A 26,002-nucleotide genomic window follows, 5' to 3' on the forward strand; every position below is an offset into this window, starting at 1 on the left:
AGTCAATGCAGAAGGCAATGCAGAAGACTCCCAGCAGAGTCATCAAATCAGGGAGAGGGCTGGGCTTTTAGAGGACTTGCATGAGAACCCTAGGGAAACCAGAGCTCAGGGAACTCTAGTGTAGGCAATTCTTTTCAGATGGTGCTATGGTGTTTACTCCCAGAGAAAAAGCAGTGCTTTCCAGTAATCCTTCAATGCCTTTGAGGTTAGGAGAGATTAAAAAGATAATTGACTAGTTAAAACACCTGGGTTTTGGTATGGTAAACTCATGAAGATGGACTTGTACATTCGGGGTCTTGGAGAAGAAAAATAAAGTCTCAAATTCTTGCATACCTAGGGAGAACAGAAGTGGGAGACTTTACCAGAAAACCATAGTAACAGACTTGTATTTCAAAACAAATTTGCAAACAATTTCTGATAAATCTCTGTCAAAGTAGCCTTCAGCATCTCCGTCCAAACGCTAGGAATGTGTCAGTGACTGGGTACTGAATCCTTCACTGCAATTGTGCATAGCAGAATTTCGCATATATGTGACCTACAGGATGGAGATTCCAGTCATCACATAGTGGGCACCTACTACACATATGGTATCTTGTTATCTCTCGTTTCAACTCCATGAAGTATTGAGTACTACCCATTAATGGATGAAGAAATCAAAGTTCAAACAATTTAAATGACATACTTAACATCCCATATGAAAATGTAGCAGAACCAGTCTAGAAACCAAGATCTCCCATTGAATTTGGCATGCTACACAGGAGCCACTTCCATTTAGGACTTTAAAAGATGCAATATACTGTCATGCTTGGCAGGCACAGAGAGAAAAACAAATAGCAGTGTTAAAAATTCATGCATATCAGAATTTCCAATTTTGGAGTTACGGTATTCAGGGCACTTCCTCTGACCATGGAAAACAAAAAAGAAAATAAAGGAAGAAAGAGAAAGGACAAGCTAGTATTGGGATTTCTCCTCCCCATTTACTTAACAGATCATTAAGCAAATACAACTGAAAATGTGAGAGGTTTCAGTTTTAGTTGTTCTTGGAAACAACCTAAGTTGCTTCACATTCTGTCCCTACTGCTCTCCTGCATGTGTTGACTGTCGTGCCCCAATTATCGCTCCAGAGGTTCACATGAGATATATATGTAGCCGGGGGATGGGGGAGAAAATACAGGTGCATCTACGAAATACTCCATTGTCAGTAAGGTTGGAGGGTGTCACTGGGATTAAATATGAGAAGGCTATAAAAGTTGGAATGATGATCTAGTACTACTACTCATTATTTTATAGTCACATTTTTTATAAAGCTAAATGAAAAGTATAAAGCTATTTTTCTTTTTTTGGTGAGAAAATAGAAGTTCAAAACTGACAGTCTTGGCAGAGCAAGGCAGCTCATGGCTGTAATCCCAGCATTTTGGGAGGCCAAAGTGGGAGGATTGCTTAAGCCCAGGAGTTGGAGACCAACCTGGGCAAAATGGTGAAATCCCATCTCTACCAGCAAAAAAATGCAAAAATTAGTGAGGCATGGTGGTCTGTGCCTACAGTCCCAGCTACTCAGAAGACTGAAGCTGGATGATCACTTGAGCCCAAGTGGTAGAGTTGCAATGAGTTGAGAAAGCACCACAGCATTCCAGCCTGGGCAACAGAGTAAGACCCTGTCTCAAAAACAAAACAAAACAAAATAACCTGATAATCTTGACTTGCAAATTCATATAGAAACCAAGTTTTCAGTAAAGGCTCCTTCCAAAGTCGTAGAAAGTTTTCAGCAAAGGGAGAGAAAGCGTAATTTCAAGCATGAAATCAACATACATTTATTGAGGACTAAACTTACGGTAATGCTGTAGTAGATTGAATGGTGACCCCCGCCTGGAACCTGTGAATGTGATTTACTTTGCAAAATGGATTGCAGATATAATTATTTTGTGATGACATCATCCTGGAATACCAAGGCAGGCCCCAAACATAATGACTAGTATCCTTACAAGAGACAGAGAGTTAAAGACAGAAGTATAAAGGAGAAGGCCATGTGAAGATGCAGTTGGAGTTACAGAGCTACAAGCCAAGGAATGCCTACAGTCAGCAGAAGCTAGAATGGCAGGGAAGAATTCTTGCCCAAAGCTTTCTGATGGAGCACAGCCCTACCAGCACCTTGATTTCAGACTTCTAGGCTCCAGTACTGTTGTTTTAAGTCACCCAGTTTGTGCCAGTTTGTTATAGCCGCCCTAGGAAACTAACATATGTGCTAGGAAAAGAGAGATCCACAAATTCTGATTTTTAGCCTTGATGCCAAGGATCACAGTCTAGTTGGAGAGCTGGTGAACAAGTATATGGAAGGTGCTTATTTCTGCTTCTGGAAGTCACTGTAGGTCAGCAAAGCTAGCAGAAAGCCAAGCTAAATGTGAAATGGGAAAGAGTGGAAATTAACAGGACCTACAAAAGCAAACTGAAACCTATGTTCAGCTCTTGCTGACTTCAATTTCAACAATGCATGTGGTGGATCCACAAAAGTTTACATGGTTTGGGGATTGCCAGACAAAATAAGCATACCTAGTTTAATTTCAATTTAAGATAAACAACAACTAATGTTAGTATAATTATGTCCCAAATATTACCTGGACACACACTAAAAAATTATTTATTGTTTATCTTAAATTCAGATATTCTTGGGTATCCTGATTTTTATTTGAAAAAAGTGTCATCTTTACCTCTTCCACATAGTGACTTGGGATTCAGAAATGCTACAGATGATCAGTCAGCAGAGGCTGCCCCATCCCAAGGATGGTCAGCAGATCAGCAGCGGCACTTGGTGCCCACACAGAGCTTCCAGTTACAATGGCAGCTGCTCACTTCTGCCTTCCTCCTTCCAAATCTCCCACTAATTTATCCTGTGGCCGACCATTACCCAGAACCATAGAGAAAGGGAAATCATAAAAAAAAAAAGCTTAGCTAAGTTGACGCAATAAAATAGCTATAATATTATTAAATAAATATTCAAACTCTACCAACAAAAATGTATATCTTTCTATCTTCCAGAAAGGAATTTAGAATGGGTAATAAATGACTTCTGCTCCAGTAAAATCATTTTTGCCGCTTTTGTCTTTCTATCCTTCTCTATAGAATATTAACAGATTTAAACTGTGGAAGTCATGAACTCCAGCCAATTTATTTTTTCAATGGGAAGCAAGGGCCCAGATAGGTTATGTGAGTTATCAAAGAGCAGAGTTATTAATGTATTAGAGCTAAGCAAAAACTTCTGGTCTCCCTTTTCCTATATTTCTTTCCTCCCTGCCAATCTACTTTATTACTTCCTTCAAACCTGGGTTCAGTTTTGTTTAAGGAAGTCTTCCCTAATTAATTCTGGTCCTTGATCCCTGTTTTGGCCAATATTGCTATAAATATTTAGGTATTATGGTTATGTTATAAATTCTACACAAAACAGATGTTAAACAAGTCAGTTTTACTAAGTAGCTCTGCTTTTTAAAAGCATAAATGCTGTTCCTCCCAAAGAGCAAATCTTTTTTACCTCAAATACTTTGTAATAATAGTTTCACTTTATTTGGCAAAAGGGCATGCTAACAGAATTCTATACAAGAAGTAGAAAAACAGAACTTCGCTAATGATAATTTTTCCAGGTTTAGAATGTAAATAATACTGCATTTTCCCCTATGAATTAGGGTGACTGATAACCCTGTTGATCCCAGGAATTTGTTACATTTCACTGCCCTATTCATGGATCATATGTTAGCTTGTGTCTGTAGGGATTTCTATTGGAATAAATAATAGTCTGCACTTTAACTGGAACATTATTTCATGATAAACTAAAGGAATTCAAAGCACTAATCATATGAACAAATTATGCAGAAATAACAGCCTCCATATAAAATATAAGGGTCAGTCAAAATATGAGATAATTTAATGAGAATAAACAGTTTTTCTATTTATTTGTTACAGTGGCAAATGGCAGATGGGTTGACTAAAGCCAGATTGTCTTTTGTTATAGGTATAATAGACATGAATTGAGCTGAGGATGCTAAAGAGTATTTAATGTGTTACACAGGATGTACTATGATGGTGTTTGATGAATTCTGTCTACCAAAGACAGAATCTAAATGTAAATAGTGAGAAATAATGCAGCAGCCAAAGAAAACACAGGATTTATGCTCCTGTGAGGTTCAAATTCAAGAAAAGATTAAAATGCTACCATCTAGATAAGCAAGTAGAACAAGACGCAGCATTTTGCAGAATATGCTGAAGGAAAGCAAAATCTCCGCAAGACTATTTACAAAAAGTACTTTGAGTGCTGAAAGAAAGACAAAAAGCTACCTGCAAATATTGACAAGAAATTTAAAATGAGCCAGATGCATTCTATCACAGAACTGCATCAACAGAAAACCTCCATGGCTCACCCAGAAGTGAAGAGACAGGTCAATAGAACTGTATAGGACGCCAGACTCAATTAGGGAGAATTACCAGATTCTTGCTGCAAGTTTATCTTGTGATCTCCAATATTTAAATATATAAATATGTAAGTTAATGCACTGAAAAAATTCCCTGCCAGAGTTTGACAAACTAGCACCTATAAGACAGGGATATAAATATATGGTAATGTCTACTCTCCCATCTCCTCTGTGCAGTGATTTAGAATAATAACATGCATGTCCTGTCTATAATAAGACAGAGAAATCTTCTTAACCAATAACCAGACTCTCCAATTTTAAGTCCTAAAGCTTACCTGTGAAAGAAGGAGGACATAGCTAGAGGTTTTTTTTGTTTTGTTTTGTTTTGTTTTTGTTTTTTTTTAACTCCTAGATTAACATCTGTATTAATTTCTTAAAGCTGCCCTAACAAAGCACCACACACTGGGTGGCTGATAGCAACAGAAATGTATTCTCTTACAATTCTGGAGGCTAGACATTTGATCAAGTTTTGGCAGCGTCTTCCTGTCTCTGAAGACTGTAGGGGAGGATCCTTTCTTCTCTCTTCTATCTCCTGGTAGTTGCTTGTAATTGGGTTGCCTTCTAGTAATCCTGAGTCTGACTGGCTAATCATTCTAGATCGGTTCCTTCTAGCTCTGCATTGAGATCATCTGTGCATTTTTCATGCACAACTTTGGTTTTACCTCTGCCCTGCATTTTATCTTCAGGCTAGTTGCTTTTAAGAATAAAATCATAAGCCAACAGGACAGAGCACAGCAGGATTAGAATGAATGTAATTTACCTATCTGATGCTTAACAGGGATATTTGCCTAGTAGAAATATTTCTGTTATTCCCCACGTCCTTTCTTCTCTGCTTTCTGATTTGCATTGTAACCCTAAAAGCAACACAATTGGCATTCTTTTCCAAGTCACTAACTGAAAAATCTTTCAATGAGAGTCTTGAATTTCAGAGACATCAACAGTTTGTCACTTGGTTCTCAAAGCTGATGAATAGCGGAAACTTTTGAAGTAGAGTCCGTTGGTTTTTCTCAGCTGCTACCTGAAATGATAGGGTTACTGAGAGAAGAACAGTGGTTCAAATATACTGTGTCCGTAAGTGTGTCTCAGCAGGCTCCATTCTGGGACTATAGTTTCAAATTTCTAATTCTGAGAATTGACCTGGAGATTTTAAGGAAAATCTACTTCCCATCCTGCCCATCCTATATCCCCTGTTTCGTTCTACTCCCACCTGGAAAACTTTCTTCCACCAGTAACACAAGCTAGCATTTGGTTTCTGCCTAGTGACTGCCAAGCACAAGTGTGCCTTGTGTTTTGTGTAGAGGTAGATATTTTCTCTATTTTACATGAGGAAACTCTGGAGTTATTAACTCAATCTGGCTGTCTCCAAAACCCCATGCTTCTAATTCGTCGTGCTGTATCACTCTCCTATTTATTTTGTTTGTTTGTTTACTTGCTCCCTTAAAAATGTTTTTTGTTAGATATTTATTTCAAATTTCAAAAGTAATACATACTCACAAAGAGAAGCTGACCAAAATAAAGTCCCAAATCTCCCTGGTATCTGCTCTTATACTAAGCTTCATATTACCTTCCATTTGAACTTTGAATTTACATTACATGACTATCCCTCCAGATAAATATATACAGAAGGAATTTGTTCTTTTAAGGGTTATGTAATTATCTGCACAGAATGAATAAACTAGAAATTATTCATTAACGTAATCATTGATGAGAATTTACATTTTTTCTAGGTGTTTTTTGTTAGTTTGTTTGCTCACGGCCATTATAAAAATGCTGAAATTAACATGTTTGTATATGGATCCTACATACTGGTGCTTTTCTTTCTGTAGAATAAACTATATCCCCAAAGCAAAAGCATGGGATTCTATTTATTTTAACATGTGTTTCCAGTTAAACTTCCGAAAATGTTGTATCAATTCATTTCCTCATCCATAATGCATCAGAGTGTCCATTATTCAATACTATCACCATCATTAGATATTATCATTATCAATTTTATTTTGCAAAACTGAGAGTAAAAATGGCTTCCATCCATTTTTGCAAAACAGTTTTGTTTCAGCACAAGAGTAACATCCACTGCAAATCCATATTTTATAGTCATGGAAAAACGTATATATGTATTTGTGTGAATTCGTATGCTTTTCAAAAGACAAAAGAAATTATAGTGTTGGAAGATGAAGGAGATAGATAGCTGCTTAAACCCAGGGAAAGCAGTATGTGTGACATAAAGCTTTAATTTCTAGACGCCTCTCTCTCGTTGAACAGCCAGAGGTTGAAGCTGAGTCCTTGTCTGTGAAATCAGGAAAATGATATCTGACCCTTAACTACCAAAAGGTGAGTAGGAAGATTAATGAGTTCATATTATTAGCACATTTGAAACTCCTGAGGAAAAGGTGCTTTAGAAATGCAATATGTCTTATCTTTGTTCTATAGATTACATAATGTAATTTCAAAGTACACAGTACCTATTTTATAAGAAACTCCAAAAATTTTACTTTATGCATAAAATGAATCTCATTTTAAGAAATCCGTTGTACCTATAATATAAGATGCATATCATAACTATATACTTTTCAGATTTATTCTCATAGCAAGGGGATTCTAACAATCCCAATTTAATACATTTCTAATTCCATGGATGTTCTTTAGGAGAGACTGCATTCTAGAGTTCTTGAGAGGAAAAAAAAATAATTTGACAGATTGTTAAAAAGAGATCAAAGATATTCTAATGGTGGGTTTTCTATGGGGATGTGGAGCTCTCCAGTTTGCAATAAAAATTCTGCTCAAGCAAGGATGATCAACAGTATATTTTTAATTATGTTGGGAAACGTGTGTTGTTCAAACACTTTTGAACAAGAAAGCTGAGATGTTTCTAGTGATAGTTTGTAGTTAAAGTCACTGGAATTTCTGGTTAAAGTCACTGGAATTGGTTTCTATGAAAAGCATAAACACTTATTTATTGGGGCAATCATGAAACACATCGCTTCAAATAAACGGCCTGGGCTGAGATGGTCACAAGAAGATTGGCCTTAGAGCAGATCATTTAGGCTGGTCTCACAATGCCAAAACAGCTGGTCAGGGCTTCCAATGGGTTCAGTGAAGCTGACTCTCAGGCCAGTTGTTGGACTTCCTAGACACCTGCTTAATTCATGCTTACCATTTACCATTTAGTGAGTGTTCTGGGGAAAAAAATACTGAATAGGTAAAACTACAGATGCAACGTGATTGCAGATGATACCTCTCAAGCTCTGTTTTTTAATCTGGCTCAATGTATTTATGAATATTCTGATATGGCAAAGAAAATGTACATTTGCATCTGTAGATGTGAGCATAGATTATTGCTAGGCAATTATCAAACTCCATCTAGTTGATGGTTATAAAGGAAAGGAATCAACTCTATCAAGATGAAAACAGAGGTGATTTTCCTTCAATTCATAAAATCCTATAGCCAGGATCAACAAGAGGGTGGGTTTTGGAGGCAGATAGATTTGAATGAGCACCTAAGGTCACTGGCTATGAAAGTTGGAAATGCAATTTAATTTTTATAAGAGCCTCCATTTCCTCATCTGACTTCTTTTTTGTTCCTCTGACATGCTTTAGGATCAAAGATCTCTAAATTCTCTACTCCCTGTGCTTGGATTCCTCTTTCTGTAATTATCCACATAGTTAATTCCTTCACCTATTGAAGTATTTGCCAAAATGTCATCTTCCCCAAAAAGGCTTTCCTGTTCACCTTATTGAAATTTTAACCATATCCTACCTTGAACTGCTTTCCTACTCTTTTCATTTTTTGCGTATTATGTATTGCCTTCAAGAGTATTTATCATATTTATTTCATTTTAATATTTGTCACTTGTTTTCTCCCTCTAGAATATAATATCTGTAATGGTGGGAAATTATAGTATGTTCATTCACTGATATATTCCATTACCTAGAATTGTGCCTGGAAAATAGTGCATGTTCAAAAAAATGTTGGTGGATGAATAAATAAAAGAAGCTGCTAGAGTCTCTGGCATATAATAGGCTCTCAAACATAATACTTCCCTTTCCTTCCCTTTAAGAAACTAAATCTATATACAGATTATTGCTCAAGCATTTCACCCTAATATATTGCCATGTGGATAAATTCAATGATGAATGCAATTGAGTCCTGAATGCTTCTGCTATTTTCCAAATCTTCCTTTAGAACTGATATTTGTCATACTTACCTGGCAGCGGGGATACCATGATCACAAAGGTGGTTTTCCCAGGGCGAGGCTTATCCATTGCACTCCAGATGTGCTGACCCCTGCGATTTCCCCAAATGTGGGAAACTCGACTGCATAATTAAAATTTAAAAAAATAAAAAATTAAAAAATATATAATTGATATTTGTTGCAGGTTGAGTTCTCCAGGAAGCAGATGCCAATCAAGATGGAGTTAAGGTGGCAAAAGGTTTACTGGGTAGTAACCCTGAGAAAGGGCATGAAGCTGGACTGGGTAGAGAGATCTGTCATGCTGGGATGTACCTAAGAAAGTCTTTACCATAAGGAGCCATGGAGTAAAGATCGCCTATTGGAATCTTTCTTTGAGCAGAAAAAGACAAGCCCTTATACCCCTGCCTTGCTCAATCGTTGGCTGGGGGTTGCCCCAAGAGGAGCAGCACCTCAGCTTCAAATCTAAGGATTCTGAAGCCACTAATGGTTGGAGACTTTCAGCTAACAGTTCTTAAACTGAGCAGCTATCTGGTCTTTAAGAGGCATCTGAGCAGTGCCTCCCCTTTTCGGCCACAGCATCGTAGCATATGCTGTCAGGATTCCACATGTCTCCTCTGCACTCACTCCCTCCATGTGTGACAATGGCTTTCCTGTGCAGGCACCTGTGACACATCACTGTGTGATATCTCTGACATGCTTGGCCAGTATGCATGGCAGGCCAGAGGGTGAGGGAGTTGCTTCCCCGACAGCAGCCTTCAGCCAATGACTATGAAGGGAATTGGAGGAAAAAATACCAACTCCCTCCCTCCTCTGATGGGACAGTTCTATCACTTGTTCTATACAGTCTCCCAGAAGTCCCCAGAGGGATTGAGCTGCAGCTGTCTGTAGTGTTAATTTCCTCGTGAATGCAACTCTATACTAACTTCTTGGCCTTCCCTCTCTCATTTCTCTTCTCTATCAGTATTTCTTGGGAATCACCTCCTAAATAAACTACTAAACTCGAGTTCTTGTCTCAGATTCTACTCTCTTGGGGAACGAGCCTAAGGTAGCTGTCTAGCTCTGTATGTGGTTTATAGAACTCTGCACACTGACTAAAGGTAAGACAGTAAGCAAATCTGAAGGATATCAGGTAACTGGTTATAATAATCCCAGGGAGGTCAAATAACTCAACAAAGTTTACTCCCGAATTAATGGAAGAGTTAGAAGTGAAACCCAAAAGTCCATTTATTACATTTTGAGTTGGATGAATTCTAATCATATAAAAGGAGTCTGATTAGCATTAAAGTAGACATGGGACGTCGTTCTTCACAAACAAGTCCTGTGTGTTCCTTCTACCTACACAGGACACATTACTTTCTACTGAGGCACTATAGTAACACTACTTCACATTCTCATGCCTTTGAATTTTAAAAGTACTTTCATTTATTTTATTCCATTTTTCACAGTGACCTAATCACACAGCTAGGGATTTGAGGCTCCACTTTACTATAAGTAAACTGACGTTTTAGAGAATTTAAGTGCCTTTGTTTGACTGTTGTTAAATTGTTAGTAACTGTAAGAGACAGGGTGCATACCCAGATTTTCTGGTTATAAATATAATGACCTTGCCACTTTATCTTGTTAGTTTTCCTCAAATCCACACACGAGCACAAGCAATCATTTTTCTCCTCCACTTTCTCTATTAGCATCATCAAAATATTTGTTCCATATGGATACATTTAGTGCCATATTTGCATTCTATTGATCTGTAGATGAAATTAACACATTGATAAATACAAAGAAGACAACTTCTAAGCAGTAAAATAACTGAAATTAGGTATTAGCATTGTCATTTTCTATCAAAACTCTGCAGGGTGCAGTGGCACCTGTGATTCCAGTATTTTGGGAGGTCAAGGTGGGCAGATCACTTGAGGTCAGGAGTTTGAGACCAGCCTGGCCATCATGGTGAAACCCCGTCTTTACTAAAAATACAAAAATCAGCTGGAGTAGTGGCGTGTTCCTGTAGTCCCAAGTACTTGGGAAGTTAAGGTGCAAGAATCACTTGAACCTGAGAGGCAGAGGTTACAGTGAGCCGAGATCACACCACTTGCACTCCAGCCTGAGCAACAGAGTGAGACTGACCCAAAACCACACCACCACCAAAAAACTTTACTTTGCTATTTGATTACCTTTACCTTCTTACTAAGCTAGAGTTCAAGAAAAAGAGAAATGAAAAAACTAAATCTGATAAGAGGAGTGAATTTTAAAAGTCCCTTGAATCATCTACACACTGGAAAAGAAATCCTTAAAGAGTCCTCCTACTTCAGACCTGGAGAAAAGCCGTAATTATTCAGTGTGAACGACTATAAACCCTGATGCGAATTTTGAAGTGCTCTCTACTAGCAATCTTTTCACATCTCCCACTTGAATTATTTAACCATATAATTCAGTGCCTGTCATGTATGAGAATTTGGAGGGTAAAAATAAAGAACATTAAATTATATTTTGAAATGGAAAATATTTAATTTCAAGTTAGCAGTGAAAATTAAGGCTGGGTGTTTTATTCAGAACAAACTGAAATATGAGCAGAAATGAGTGGTGCAAATATGAATATATAATGAGGAATGCTAATGAGAGAAGCCAATCACTTGCGTGCTAATTAGTGAGATGATTATATAGTGGAAGTTGTCCATGAGGATCCTCATGGCTCAGTCTTGAGCCTGAGCTATGTAGTTGGTGCCTGGGCCTGGGGATTGAGACCACAACTGAGGAAAGGTCTCCTTTGATTACCCAGACTCCCTGCTCTGAGAGTTGACAACCAAAGAATCCAAAGTCTAAAGTTCTTTCAGAGTAGAGACTTTCCCTTGAGGAGAAATAAAAAATCCTTTGGGAACAACAATGCTTCATTTCCCTTTAGGAAACCTGGCTCTAAATGAGCTGATCCCAATCATTAAGACCAGCAGTCATGCTTAGGGAAATGATCAAAAAAGCACATCTGAGCCAATCAAGTTGAAAAGAACCAGTGTTCCTTCAGAGGATTCCTATGTCCTGACTGGCCATGCTGCAGCTGCCTGAGTCTAAATCCCTGCCTAAATTCCAGATTCCTGATTTAAAATCAGCATTATATATATCCCTATCACCCTGCCTCCATCTTTCAGAAATTCCAACTAAAGAAGACTCCTGGACATCTCTATCCCCTCTTACCTGGTACCTTCCTACCATTACCTTACCTAGGATAGCCTAGGATGGCCTTCCATGCTCCTGTGGGGATTTCAGGACAATTCATAACAGGGAACCATTCTGGAAAACCCAAACAAAGGATCACCCACCTCACTAGAATACAAAAGGCTCATATTATCTTCATCTCAAATATACTATTCAATTATGAAGCCATAGACCCTGATCCTTAAGTTGGTCCAGCCAGAGAAGGATGGGAAGATTTTCCAGTGTAAGAAACACCAGGGCAGATCCTTCTCTGTGAACAAGCCCCTCTTTGATAAGCAACACTTTGTAGAGGATAGACTTCTGTATGCAAAAGTTAGTGCATCTGTCAAAGTCGGAGCTTCTGACCAAAGCTGTCTCTAGGCAATTAACAGCAAAAATTATTTCTAAAACTTGACAATAGCTTTTTTAAAAAGCAGAATTTATTTGTATAAAGATCTAAATAACAATCTGGAAATATTGGCTATTTTAATTGCATCACCATAGACACTATCACTGGAGCATAGGTATAGTTTATCTTTTGACATAGTTTTAGTTTTAAATGATAATGCCTTATATTTGTACAGAAACTGAGAGTTCTCTAAGTGGTCTCACATGCATTATGTCTGTTTTATTAGGTAGCATGCCAAGGACAATTCTTGCCATTTTAAAGGATAAGACAGTGATATGGCTTGTATCTATATCCCCACCAAATCTCACATGGAATTGTAATACCCGGTGTTGGAGGTGGGATCTAGTGCGGGGCCGGGGAGCGAAGCGGGGGCAGTGATTGGATCATAGGGGCAGTTTCTCATGAATAGTTTAGCATCATTCCCTTGGGGCTATTCTCCTGATAGTAAGTGAGTGAGTTCTCCCAGATCTGGTTGGTTAAAAGTGTGTAGCACCTCTCCTACCCTTCTTCCTGCCCTGGCCATATGAAGTACTAGCTCCTCCTTCTCCTTCAGCAATGATTGTAAGTTTCCTGTGGCCTCCCAGCCAGGCTTCCTGTAGAGCCTGTGAAACCATGAGCCAATTAAATCTCTTTTCTTTATAAATTATTCAGTCTCAGGTATTTCTTTATAGCAATGCAAGAACAAACTAAAACATTAAGGATCATAGTAGTTAAACAACTTGCTCCCAAATCATAGTTATTAGTTGATAATGCTTGGATTTAAACCAAAATTTGATTAACTCCAAAATTCACATTATAGAAGACAGAGGTACAAGTTTACAAAGGTAACTCACAGCAGAGCACAGTCTAGAAACCAGGATTTCCAATCCTTAAGGACTCTATATTACACATCAGATTCTTACTCTGTTTCTGTATATTTAAGTATGAGGGCATATAAAGCTTCAAGTTTCCATAGATGAGTAACTAGTTATCACTTTAATCTTTATAGAATTCACTCAGGTAAACTATTGAAGAAAAATATAATAATAAGGTCCTCAGGAACCATTAAGATATTTCCCTGACATAGAGAAGGAAAATCTATTAATTTATCACAGCTTGCTTAAAATATCCTCAAAGATAATCAAGTCTTTTGCCATGAAGTTTGTGACTCATAAGGCAATCTTTTTTCATCAAATACTTTTCCTGGAGTTTCAATGTAGAAAAGTAGACACTACAGGATTATTAAAACTTCTTCTCTGTCCTCTGCATCTTTCTCCCATCTTCATAATTTTCTATAACAATTTTTTAAGTGAACAAGCCATATATATCAAAGACCACAAGAGAATTCATCCATACAAAATGAAATTTCCATGGCAAGATAGTAGTCATAACAGTCACTGAACCTGTGAAGTAGTATGTGTTTGTTTCCATCCAGTCTCCCTGGATAAAGTTGCCTGATAAATTCTACTCAGATCCATGGAGACACCATCAACATAAATCAGGCCAACTTTATCTTCTTCCTCTTAGCTAGGACTGGTTTCTATTATCAATATCTAAACAATGTTTCCTAGTGTTTTTAGACATATACTGATAGACATTGTGGTTTTTATGTTTTTAATAAAAAAATCCATTAACTCTTGACTTCATTTGCCTGTGAAAACATTTCAAGAGATTAAAACAATTTGCGATAAATTCTTTTTTATAGCAGAGTAAATCATAACGGAAACCTAACTGCCAAATTACTGGAGGGAAGAGTTCGAATCATTTAACTCTGGTTCTAACATGTTATAGGAAACATTGGAAGAATCAGCAGAAGCTTTATTTAGCTCAACAGGAAAAAACACTAATATTTGGACTTCTTGTAGTACTCAATTTTAGTTTCCTAACACGTGGACAATTTTGCTCTATTTCTCAGTTCTAAACAGAGATGAGCGATTACTGTAGTCAAAAATTGTTTTCGTAAAAGGTTATTTTTGTGGCCCTGGTGAAACCATTAAAAATAGTCTTGCTTTCAGAACACTAAAAGGAAAAAGGCTTTATCGAACTTAGAAAATGATTGCATCATTGCATCAAAATTTCAATACAATGTTAAACTTTTGAAAATGCTAGATAAAAAATTCTACTTGAAACAGAGAAGACAAACAAAAAACAATCCAAAAATGTGCAATAAACATGCACTCTTCACAAAACTAAGAAAGAAAATATCAGTTAACTGTGCTGTTTTCTTAAGCTTCCCTTTTGAAAAGTCTCTGGCTTTGATAGATTTTTAAACTTTTATTGAAATCTCTATTAGGCTCTCACTAATATGTTTGAAATTCAGTGATTGGCCTGATTTTCTTCCCTGGCTACTGAGGTTTCTACTTCTCCAACAGAAGTATAAATCACAAACACAGAATCCAATAAAAATGGAATCCACAGTTCTGCTTTTTCTCAGGTCTTATAATAGTTCAAAGAGTTTGGGAGAAACTATTAACATTTGTTGAGCTACTTCCATAGTCTCAAGCTGGATCACAGACTTAAGTGTAATACACGGAAGTATAAAACTTCTAGAAAAAGTAGAGGAGAAAATATTCAGGACCTAAAGAGTTCCTAGGCATGAAAGTAAAAGCATGATCCATAAAAGAAAAATAAAGATAAAAGTGGACTTTATCAAAATTTTTATTTTGTGAAAGACACTATTCATAGAATAAAAACATAAGCTAAAAATGAGAAGAAAATATTTGTATATATCAAACAAATATTTTCTGTTACATATCCAACAAATGACTTGTATCTAGGATATATAAATAATTCTTAAAACTTAGCAATAAGAACACAAACAACCATATTAAAATGTGGCCAAAAGACTGAAAAAAATGCTTTACTAAAGATGATATAAGGATGGCAAGTAGATACATGAAAATATGTTCAGGCCAGGCATGGCTCATGCCTGTAATCCAAGCAATTTAGGAGGCCAAGACACAGATCACTTGAGTCCAGGAGTTGGAGACCAGCCTGGAAAACATGGTGGGACTTCATTTCTACAAAAGCATATAAAAACTAGCCAGACTTTATTGCACATGCTACTTGAGAGGCTGAGGTTGGTGGATAACTTTAGCCCAGGAGATGGAGGCTGCAGTGAACCAAGTTCACACTGCTCATGCCAGCCGGGGTCACAGACCCTGTCTCAAAGAAAGAAAGGAAGGAAGGGAGGAAGGAAGGAAAGAAGGAAGAAAAGAAGAAAGGAAGAAAGGAAAGAAAAGAAAGAAAGAGAAAGAAAGAAAGAAAGAGAAAGAAAGAGAGAGAAAGAAAGAGAGAAAGGAAGGAAGAAAGGAAGGAAGAAAGAGAAAGAGAAAAGAGAGTTCAACATGATTAGCCATTAGAAAATGTAAATTAGGCCGGGCACCGTGGCTCACGCCTGTAATCCCAGCACTTTGGGAGGCCGAGGCGGGCAGATCATGAGGTCAAGAGATCAAGACCATCCTGGCCAACATGGTGAAACCCTGTCTCTACTAAAAATACAAAAAAATTAGCTGGGCATGGTGGCGTGCACCTGTAGTCCCAGCTACTCGGGAGGCTGAGGCAGGAGAATTGCTTGAACCCAGGAAGCGGAGGTTGCAGTGAGCCAAGGTCGTGCCACTGCACTCCAACCTGGTGCCTGGTGACGGAGTGAGACTCTGTCTCAAAAAATATATATATATATAAATTAAAAGCACAATTAGGTAGCACTACACATGTATGAGAAGAGCCAAAAAAAAATTTTAAAAGAGAATACTGTCAATACCAAGTGCTAGAGAAGATACAGAGCAACTGGAATTCTCATCCATTGTTGACAGGAATGCAAAATGATACAGTCACCCTGGAACCTTTGGATATTTGCTGAAAAAAAGTTAATGTTCACACAAAAAATGATATACCACTATGTATAAGAGCTTTATCCTCAAATTTCTTTAAACAAGTGAATGGATATACACACGGTGGCACTACACATCCATAGCATGGAAAAGTATTCAGCAATAAAAAGGAAAAACTACCAACATATGCAACTTTGTAGGTGAATCTCAAAGTCATTATGCTTGAGATTTTGTGGGGAGTATTATGCTGAGTGAAAAAACCTGGTCTCAAAAGATTATATAATAAAGTTCCCAATTTATGATGATTTGACTTCAGGATTTTCCAACTTTACGACGGTGCAGAAGTGATACACATTTAGAGGAAATTGTACTTCAATATGATATTCAATAAATTACATGAGATGATCAACACTTTAACATACGCTTCGTATTAGATTATTTTGCCCAATTTTAGGCTAATGTAAGTGTTCTGAGCATATTTAATGTAGGTAAAGCTGTGACGTTCAGTAGGTTAGGTATATTAAATGCAGTTTTGCTGTATAATATTTTCAGTTTTTATCAGGTTTATCAGAATATAACCCAATCATAAGTCGAGGAACATCTATCTGTAAATGGTTCCATTTATATTATACCACATTCTCACAAAGTCAAAACTATTGTGATGGAGAACAGATCAGTTGTTTCCAAGAATTAGGAGTGGAGGAAGGTTTGATTGCAGAGGGGTGACATAGGGGAATATTTTTCATGACCCATCAGTTTTGCCTTCTGATTTTGGGGATGGTTACACAAATCTACACATGTGTTAAAGTTCATAGACCTATATCAAATAAAAAAAATCAATTTTATTCTAATAATTTTAAAAAATATAATTTATTATAAAAATAATAAAGGAGATTTTAAAAAATGTATTTTATTGCTATTTCTACTTTTGAAAGAATTCTGTTGCTACTGACATGACAGATAATTCAGTTTCTCCAATACCCTGGGCCTTCCTATGCTAAAACTGGCTTTTCCTTCTTAATGACAAATCTGGTAATGATGATCATACTGATAGCATCATTAAGTAGTCAATTTGTGATATGCCTTTTTCTAAGCACTTCACATCCATTTCTACATTTTATATTCACAATGTGCTTGAGGAAGTAGGTCTCATTAGGATCTCCAATGTGTAAAAGGAGAAAACTGGAATATGAATATGTTAAATAATTTGGCTAAGATCACGCAGCTAGTAAGTGTCTGACTTCATATTCAAATCGAGGCAGTCTGGCTACAGAGTCTTTGCCCTCAACCATGGTATTATACTACTTCTTTCTAAATTCACCTGGGTGAGCCTTAAAAATAGACTATTCAAACCACTTGTCTATATTTTGTATCTCTAAACTCTTACAAAGGAAATATAGACACAAGATCCACCAAATCTTTTCATCTGCATTTCAGCCCCATCTTCTATTCCTCCTTTTCCTGAAGGAATATTACTAGGGCTCAAACTTTTTGACAATTTATTTGAGTACATTTATTTAGATATATAAAAATAAATGTATTTGATTGTAGTGTTTGAATCTAAAAGAGAGACCATTTATCATCTTCCTTTTGCCAACAGAGGTTAGATGCTAAAACACTTGGTCCTAGGAATGTGCAAATATTTTGCCTTTGTTGTCATATCTTTTGTGAGGGAATGACATAGATCATTGTCAGGAGTTCAAGTAAATGGAAATTTACCAAGCAGGCAGAATTTTTATAATATTTCTTTTCATTTGGATAAAGACAAAATGATTTAATTTTGTATCTGTTCAATTTCTGTCAGTGCATTATTATCATTGAGTAGTAAACTGAGATTGTTTAATATCTAAAGAGAAAACAATGAGTTATAAAAAAGTATTATTCATTTTATTTCTTTTTTAATTTTTCTTTATACAGACAAAATCTCACCATGTTTCTCAAGCTGGTCTTGACCTCCTGGGCTTAGGTGATCCTCCTGCCTCAGCTTCCCAAAGTGCTGAGATTACAGGCATGAGCCACTGCAACTGGACATCATTCATTTTAGATACTGAAATTTCCTCCCCAATTTTTTAGTGATGCTTAAATTATTTGCATCTTATCACTCTTCAACAGGTCAAAACACAACTATTCTCACCCTGCTTAACACTCCAAAAATAATAAAGAGGAATACAGAGAGAAAAATCATTACCAAGAATAAATCTGTCATTCTATCTCAGAGAGAAAAAAATTATGGTTGCACATTTCTGTGCAATGACGTATAGCTTGGGTCACAATGTTTACCCAGAAAAATGGAACCAAACACTTCATCTGAAATAATACAGAAGGGCTCAAGCAATCACAGGAATTTTAGCTTCAGGATGTGGTGGTAGACCATGGGGGCAGGAAGAAATTAAAGGAACAAACGTCACAAAAAATAAACAATAAGAAAAGGTAGGGAACAGATTATGGTAATTGAATGACAAATTGGCAACCCCAGGAAAGTGCACCTCAGAACAGGTTCTGGAATTAGAGCATCTACTTGGAAGATATTAGTGGTGGATTTTTCCTCCTCTCTCTTTAAATGGAGAAACAATGGGATGACTTTAGCACATTTGATCTACCTGAATCACTATATGTATACTTTATTAGTATTAACCAAATTAATGAGGAAAATTCTAAGATGTCTGTTTTCCTTATACATGCAGGAGGGGATGTTCATGATAAAGAGGAGAGACACTTACAGTTTCCTCCCCTTTCAAAGAAATGAACGAGAGCCGGGTTTGGTGGCTCAAACCTGTAATCCCAGCACTTTGGGAGGCTGAGGCAGGTGGATTGCCTGAGGTCAAGAGTTCAAAACCATCCTGGCCAACATGGTGAAACCCCATCTCTACTAAAAATACAAAAATTAGCTGGACTTGGTGGCGGGCACCTGTAATCCCAGCTATGAGAGAGGCTGAGGCAGGAGACTCACTTGAACCCAGGAGGCGGAGGTTGCAGTGAGCCAAGACCACGCCATTGCACTCCAGCCTGGGCAACAAGAGCAAAACTCCATCTCAATAAAAAGAAAGATGGAAAGAAAGAGAGAAAGAGAGAGAGAAAGGAAGGAAGGAAAGAAGGAAGGAAGGAAGGAGGGAGGGAGAAAGGGAGGGAGGAAAGAAAAGAAAAGAACAATAGAGACAGTGGTAACATCATGTCACTCCCTCTGCAGCCACCTTCAAGTGGCTTCTCATCAGTTTAGCTAGCCAAGGTCAGAAATAATATTGGTGTGTAAAGGCATTTCTAGAAAGACAAGAAACAGAATGTAGAAACAATTTCTTTTGACAAGCCTACTTCTGATTTCCGGCTCAGCAATATGGTATTATAAAATAGTTTAAATGATGGAGCTGACAGTATCAAAACTGAAATATTAAAATGATTAGTCTACTACAGGAACTTGATTATGCCATGTTTACTTATCAGGATTATCAAAGAAAAATGGAAAGGTCTCAACTAAATGCTTCCTTCTACTAACAGCTCTCAGTTTTTTCTTACTGTTGTTGTTATATCAGAAATACATCACTGCAAACAGTGCAATAACTGTCCATCTCTTATTTTAATTTAGCCTTTTAAATGCATATGCATTTTTATAAAGCATTGACAAGCAATGTTGGCAGAATAAAGAATCCAGTTCCTGCTTCTTTGTGCCCTTACTTTGTAGAACATCGAGAGTGTTTTTCTAAAGTCCTAAAATGTGAGGCAGAGAAAGAGATTATCAGTTCTTCTGCCCTCTCTCACACAGCTCTTGACAATTGCAACTCACTTTGCAGCTGGGGGATTATTTTCTCATGCTGAGATTCATAAACACCATGAGACTCCTCCACTTCCTCCTGGATCCACATCAAACCCCAGTGATGCCTTTTTCAAGCTATAAACGTTTGCCATGCAGCATTAGCATGCTATGCATGGCCCGAGACACCTCCTGCTCCCCACAAAAGCATGGATAGGAAGAAAAGTTCACGTTTGTGACTCACAGAGGGCCACACAATACTCCCAACTTCTCTGAGATTTTTCTTCATTCCCAAATCTACCCTAACTCCACAGAGTTTATATTCGGTCATGAACCAACAGAAATAGATGCATGATGAAAGTTGAATTAAAAAGGAAGCCTCCTACACTCATTCACTGTTGATAGGGGGATAAATTGGTATATCCTTTTTTTGAGGACAATTTGTCAAAATCCCCTAAAATAGAGTATTTTAACCAGGTGGTTCCACTTCTAGGAATATATCCTAAGGAAATAGACATTTGAAAAGATGAATGTTTCAGGACATTCATTCCAAAAAACAGAAAACAACTAAATACCGACAATTAGTAAGAGACTTCTTCAATAAATGATGATATATTCCTGCAAAGTAGTTTAAATGTTACCATTTAAACTATTGGTGCAGATTTATTTTTATTGACATGAAAAAATGCTCATAAAATGCCATTAAATGTTTTGAAGACTATAAAACAGAAATAGCTGTCTGTTGCCATTAAAAAGTTATATATATACAACGTAATTGCATCAAAAAGTTTTAAAGAGTTATACATACCAATAAGTTATATGTACCAAAAAAAAGTCATTCTGAATTTTTTTCATGTTTTTTTCTTAATTTTTATAACTAAAAGGTTTATTTTCCAAAATGAGAGAAGTGGTAGCTATTTCTATTTTGAAAACAAACAGCTGGGGGAAAATTAAGAGAGAGTGCTTTTTCTCTTTTACTCTCAGACCTCTGATTCACAGTGACAGCGGTTCCCTTCTTAACTGCTGAAACGCTAATAGTCCATTGGTTCTGTTATTTTCTGTGAATAACATGGCTCTGAGAAGCCTTTGGAATGGCCAGGCAGAAGCCCAAAGGTCCAGGTAATTCTGGAGTTAGGGTAAAATATGGGTTAGTAAATGGTCGCTTAAGGCCTTGGATGATTCATGCCTATTCCAAAAGTAGTTGCCTAGAGCCAGAGGTATTTAGGTGCGTGTAGGTTGGTGTTGGAGTAGAGAACTGCCTGGGCAGATAATGCCACTGTAGGAGGGCTCTTAAAGATGGCAAAGTTCCAGGGAGCCAGGCCCTCCAGAGTACATAACTTTTTGTGCATCACAACAAATCCGCAAAGTAGATTATCTAAAGCCATTTAATCAAATGTGAAGTTAAAATATGTCATTTCTAGCTATTTAACTTGTCTGGATGTGTTTTCTTGTAGCACTGCTTTAGAGACACATGTGGTACAAAACCTTAATGAGGAAAATTGGGAAAATTTCTATAAAATCAGTTTATTAACTTTTCAGATATTTGAAGAGGCAACCCATGACATCCACTCTAATCATTTTATAAGGGTCAAATTCAAACTTAGAGATATCCTGGTCTTCTTCCCTGACAGTAAGTTTCGTGAAAAATAAGACTGTTCCAAAAATACTAACGTGGCAGCAAGTTTTACCTTCAAAGGTATAAAATTTAATGTCTGTAGGCATAGTAAGTGTTTTATAGTATTAAATAGTTTAAGATTAAGTAATGCTTATTCTTCATTTCCCCACAAACCCTCAGAGCAATTTATTATATTAGGTTTAAACATATGAAATTGCCATGATTACACTAACTTTCTGGCAAAATAAGTCAATACCTATCTTTAAAATATATTTTAATGATTATATAACATAGCCAGAATTGTATTTGATTAGAATATAATAATTCTTCCTTCGTATCCTATCTTTTAAATCACCTCCATCCTCCAAATAATCCAATCTATTTTATAACCTCCACCTCAAGTGTGGATGTTCTGGGAAGGAGAGTGGGACAGGGCTGGTCCTATAGTTTAGGTTATTCTGTGTTAGCTAGAAGGCAGAGTAACACCCACTCTTGTAGAAGAGATGTTTGAAGGTGATTTTACAGCCATAACCGACATATCAAAATCTTGTGCATTTTGCCTACAGGGATAATCAGAACAATGCCTAGGAATTGTGACTTGAGGCAACTTCACCGTGAAGATCTCACACCTCTCTTTGTATGAGCACCAACAACATTCTTCCCTCCCCTGCACACACACATACATGTAAGTAACAGAGCAATAGACCTAATTCTTTACACAATCCATCAGCTACACTACTGAATACAAAGAAGAAATGCAGTGTATTATTAATCTACTCATCCACATACAATCTTTTTGGTGAAGTTTCTTTCTAGTCTGTATATTCTGAACTGTAGGTATAGTCTATACTATAATTCTGTACCTGTAACTTGCCATACTGCCCCTATCTGTAATGAGATTTCCGAATGGTTCACTAACAAGTGAATATATTAAATAGTGTGTAGTGGTGTCACTGGAACCAAAAACTGGACATTTACAAAATATGGCTCAAATGTATTTTTATTTAATATCTGCTCAAATATTTGCCCTTGCTCAACATAAAATCCTTACTATGGCCATACGTGCTCCTACTCTGGGATTTGCCATTGTTTTGGTTTCTTCCACATGGAGCATTTACAGGGCAGCCTTCCACACTCTCATCTTTGCATGCCTTGGTTTGCTTAAATGTCTCTCATTCAGAAAGACATTTCATGACTAGCGGATTTAAAATGCAGTTACAGATTTATCACTCTTTACTTCTTTATGTTTCTTCCTAACTTAAATACTGTAAATTCTTTTAGTTTGATGTCTAGTTTCCATTTGCTGCATTGAAATGTAAACTCCATAAGGGTAGATGCTTTGCCTCATTTGTTTATCACTGTACCCTCTGGACCTGGAACAATGCCTGGTACATCATCAGCACTACTCCATAAATGGATGCTGAAAGAATGAATGATCCATTCCCAGAGTTAGGTGCATGAATAGTACTCTGCTATATTCAGACAAATGCAAGCAGTTGTTCTTTGTTCTCTTGGACTTCATGGACAAAGGCAGTATTTCCAATATTGTTTGAATGGGGAGCACTGTGAGTGGTGGGTTAGGAAAGAGTTGATTGAAGTTGGACTTTATTTTAGGCTCATGCTGTGATGTGCAAGGATTACACATCACAATGCAATCTAGTGCTTAGATTTTCAAAGAACTTTTCACCATCAAAAGGTGCCACAGACTTAATGTTTGTGTTCCCGCAAAATTCACACACTGAAAGCTGGTCCCCAATGTAATTAGAGGTGGGACCTTTGGGAAGTGATTTGGACATGAGGGCAGAGCTCTCATGAATGGGATTAGTACCCTTGTAAAATGAAACCCCAGAAAGCTACTTTGCCTTTTCTGCCATGTCGAGGACACAGTGAGAAGATGGCCATCTATGAACTAGGAGACAGGCCCTTACCAGAACCCAACCTGCCGGCAACCCTGATCTCAGATGTCCGGCTTCCAGAACTGTGAGAATAAATTTCTGCCGTTTGTAAGCTACCTAGTTTATTGTATTTGTTATAGCAAGCCATACTAACAGAGACAAAGGAGATCAGAATCTGTTCAGTTTAAGAGTAAACTGAGGTTTGGTTCTGTCTAATACTAAAATAGAATTAATCAAAAGTTTTCCAGTGAATATCTTAATTGACTGGAAACCTTCATTAATTTATTACTGTTAAAAAATCATTCTAGATTATTATCTATTTCTATTTTTTTTTCCTTTTTGTGGAGAATGGGGTCTCGCTATATTGCCCAGGCAGGTCTCAAACTCCTGGGCTCAAGCTATCCTCCTGCCTCTGCCTCTCTAAGAGCTGGGATTACAGGAGTGAGCCACAGTGCCCGGCCTGATTATTATCTATTTCTAATAATAACTCTGGAACCTGCTTTGGGGTGATCTGAAGTAATGCATTTGACTGATCTGTTCCTCTTTCATCTGTAAGATGGGAGATGCAGTAATAATGCTGGAATACATACAATTCAATAGAAATTTTTCTCATCCTCAGACAATGTAGAATGTGACACAAACTTCAGGGGTACTCATGTGATTACTGAATGTAATGGTCCAATTCTAGAAATGGGGTTGAATGTACACAAATGACAGAAAATAACCCATAGAATTAGTTTGGTTTTGCTTTTGTGAAACTATAATAGTTTTATTTTATGCCTCTCTATATAAATTTTCATTAATTATTATCATTTTAGATTATACAGTCTAGGTTAGCTGTTCTCAATCAGGGACTATTTTAGCCCCCACAAGACATTGACAATGTTTAGAGATATTTTTGATTGTCACAGCTCAGGGAGGAGTGCGACTGATGTCTAGTTGGTAGGGACACGGATATTGTTAAACATACTACAATGGATAGGACAGCCCTCACAGTGCTGAATTATCCAGCCCAAAATGTCAATAGTGCTGAGGTAGAGAAACTGGACTAAATAAACTATATTCGTGATCCTGTTGTTTGTACTTTCTCTAAACATAGAGAGTCAAATGAAATTTTAGTTAACAAACGGTTCCATTTAAATGAAGTTAAAAAATAATTTAGTAGGAGCAAATAATCAGTAATGACCAAAAATCAAACAAAACACAAAGGTCTGTCTTCTTTCTACCAAAGTTTTGACAGAGGTAAACTGCCATTCAAGCCAGTTGATATGGTAAAGAGAAAGAGAAGCAGTTTTCTTTTCTCTCAGTTAAGCTGCAACTTTTTTCTATAAAGTGTCCCTTAAACAAGTCTGTCATATCATGGAAACCAGTCTAAATTTTCTCATGATTCTCATGATGAGTAAATACTCTGTAAAGAAGTATTAATACCTGAGTTGTATAAAGCAGAGAACTTTCAGCATGAATTCAATGGAAATGATTAAAGGGTATCTTTTTATTGTTAGTCTCTTTTCTTTTTTCTTCCATATCTGTAGCCATATCACCAGGAATAAACGAAATATTTGCAAACAGGGTTGCACATATCCCTGTTTCCCTTGGGCTGAGCCCAGGACTTCTCGGTAACCCTTTCACAACCACCTTACTTGTAGGTGTGTATTTCCTCAAACTTCCTCATACTTGTGGCTGCTGTTGTCACTTATGTCCATGTTTGCCAGTCTCAGCTGAAATATGCAAATCTCCTGCTGATGTCATCTGGGAAATTGATAGCCTTGTGACATGGCTTTGCATAGTGTCAATTTTCAAATTTAGGACTAAGTCTCTGGCATATTGAGTTCATTAATTTCACAATTTAAAAAGAAAATGTTCCCAGGGCAACTCTGCCTTCTGATGCCATGTTACATGCTCTTTTCTCTGTTTCAATGAAGATTTGACTTTCATTTTATGTTTGAAAATGCACAATAACAAAACCCAGAAGTCTGCCACTATTTTGTTACTTTTCAGAACAGCTTTTCCCCGTCTTCTTTTCAGTATCCATTATTTTTCAAGTAGTTCCAGATAACCAGTAGACTAATTGTCTTTTCCTTAGGAAAATTCAAATTCTAATGAAATATAAAGTGCATATGTCAAAACTAAATACATTTTTTCATCATGTAAGATTACTTTCTAATAGCGTCCCAAGCTAACATCCTATTTTTTTTCCCTGGACTTTTGCCATATTTTCATTTTCTACTTCCTTCTTTTCTCTATCTTCTTTCTACCTAAACTTCCCAACCTCTTAATTTTTTTTATTCCAAGGAATATAGCAATATATGTTATCCAAATGTCACAGACATTGCCCTGTTTGTGTTAAAATGTAATAATGACCAATACTGAACTCTATTAATTTAAAAAGCAAACATTACTGATGGAATGAAGATAAAGTGAGCATATTAGAAGAATGTAATAACGGAGAAGAAATAGATTGAGCATATTAGAAGAATGTAATATCTGAGAATCAAGAACTAGCACAGCACTGAAGAGGGCAGAGGTGTTTAAGACAGACTATTGAGACAACTTGATATTAATATGTAAAATATGTTTAAAGTTAGAAAAATTAGTATATAAAGATAATCACTGTAAGTCTAGAGTAACATAGTATGCTCAGTGACCTTGGAAATTTTCTTCTGATCAAATAATTTTTTTTTGAGACAGAGTCT

General features: G+C 36.9%; 1 pseudogene; it reads left to right on the top strand.

Annotated features, from left to right (window-relative positions):
• The first annotated feature begins 8,654 nt into the window (after positions 1–8,654).
• On the top strand, positions 8,655–8,787 carry LOC135275068 (U1 spliceosomal RNA; annotated as a pseudogene).
• The last annotated feature ends 17,215 nt before the right edge of the window (positions 8,788–26,002 follow it).

The sequence above is a fragment of the Aotus nancymaae genome, unplaced genomic scaffold (assembly GCF_030222135.1).
Source record: "Aotus nancymaae isolate 86718 unplaced genomic scaffold, 86718_ANA_hifiasm-v0.15.2.pri h1tg000014l, whole genome shotgun sequence".
In the NCBI taxonomy this organism is placed as follows: domain Eukaryota; kingdom Metazoa; phylum Chordata; class Mammalia; order Primates; family Aotidae; genus Aotus; species Aotus nancymaae.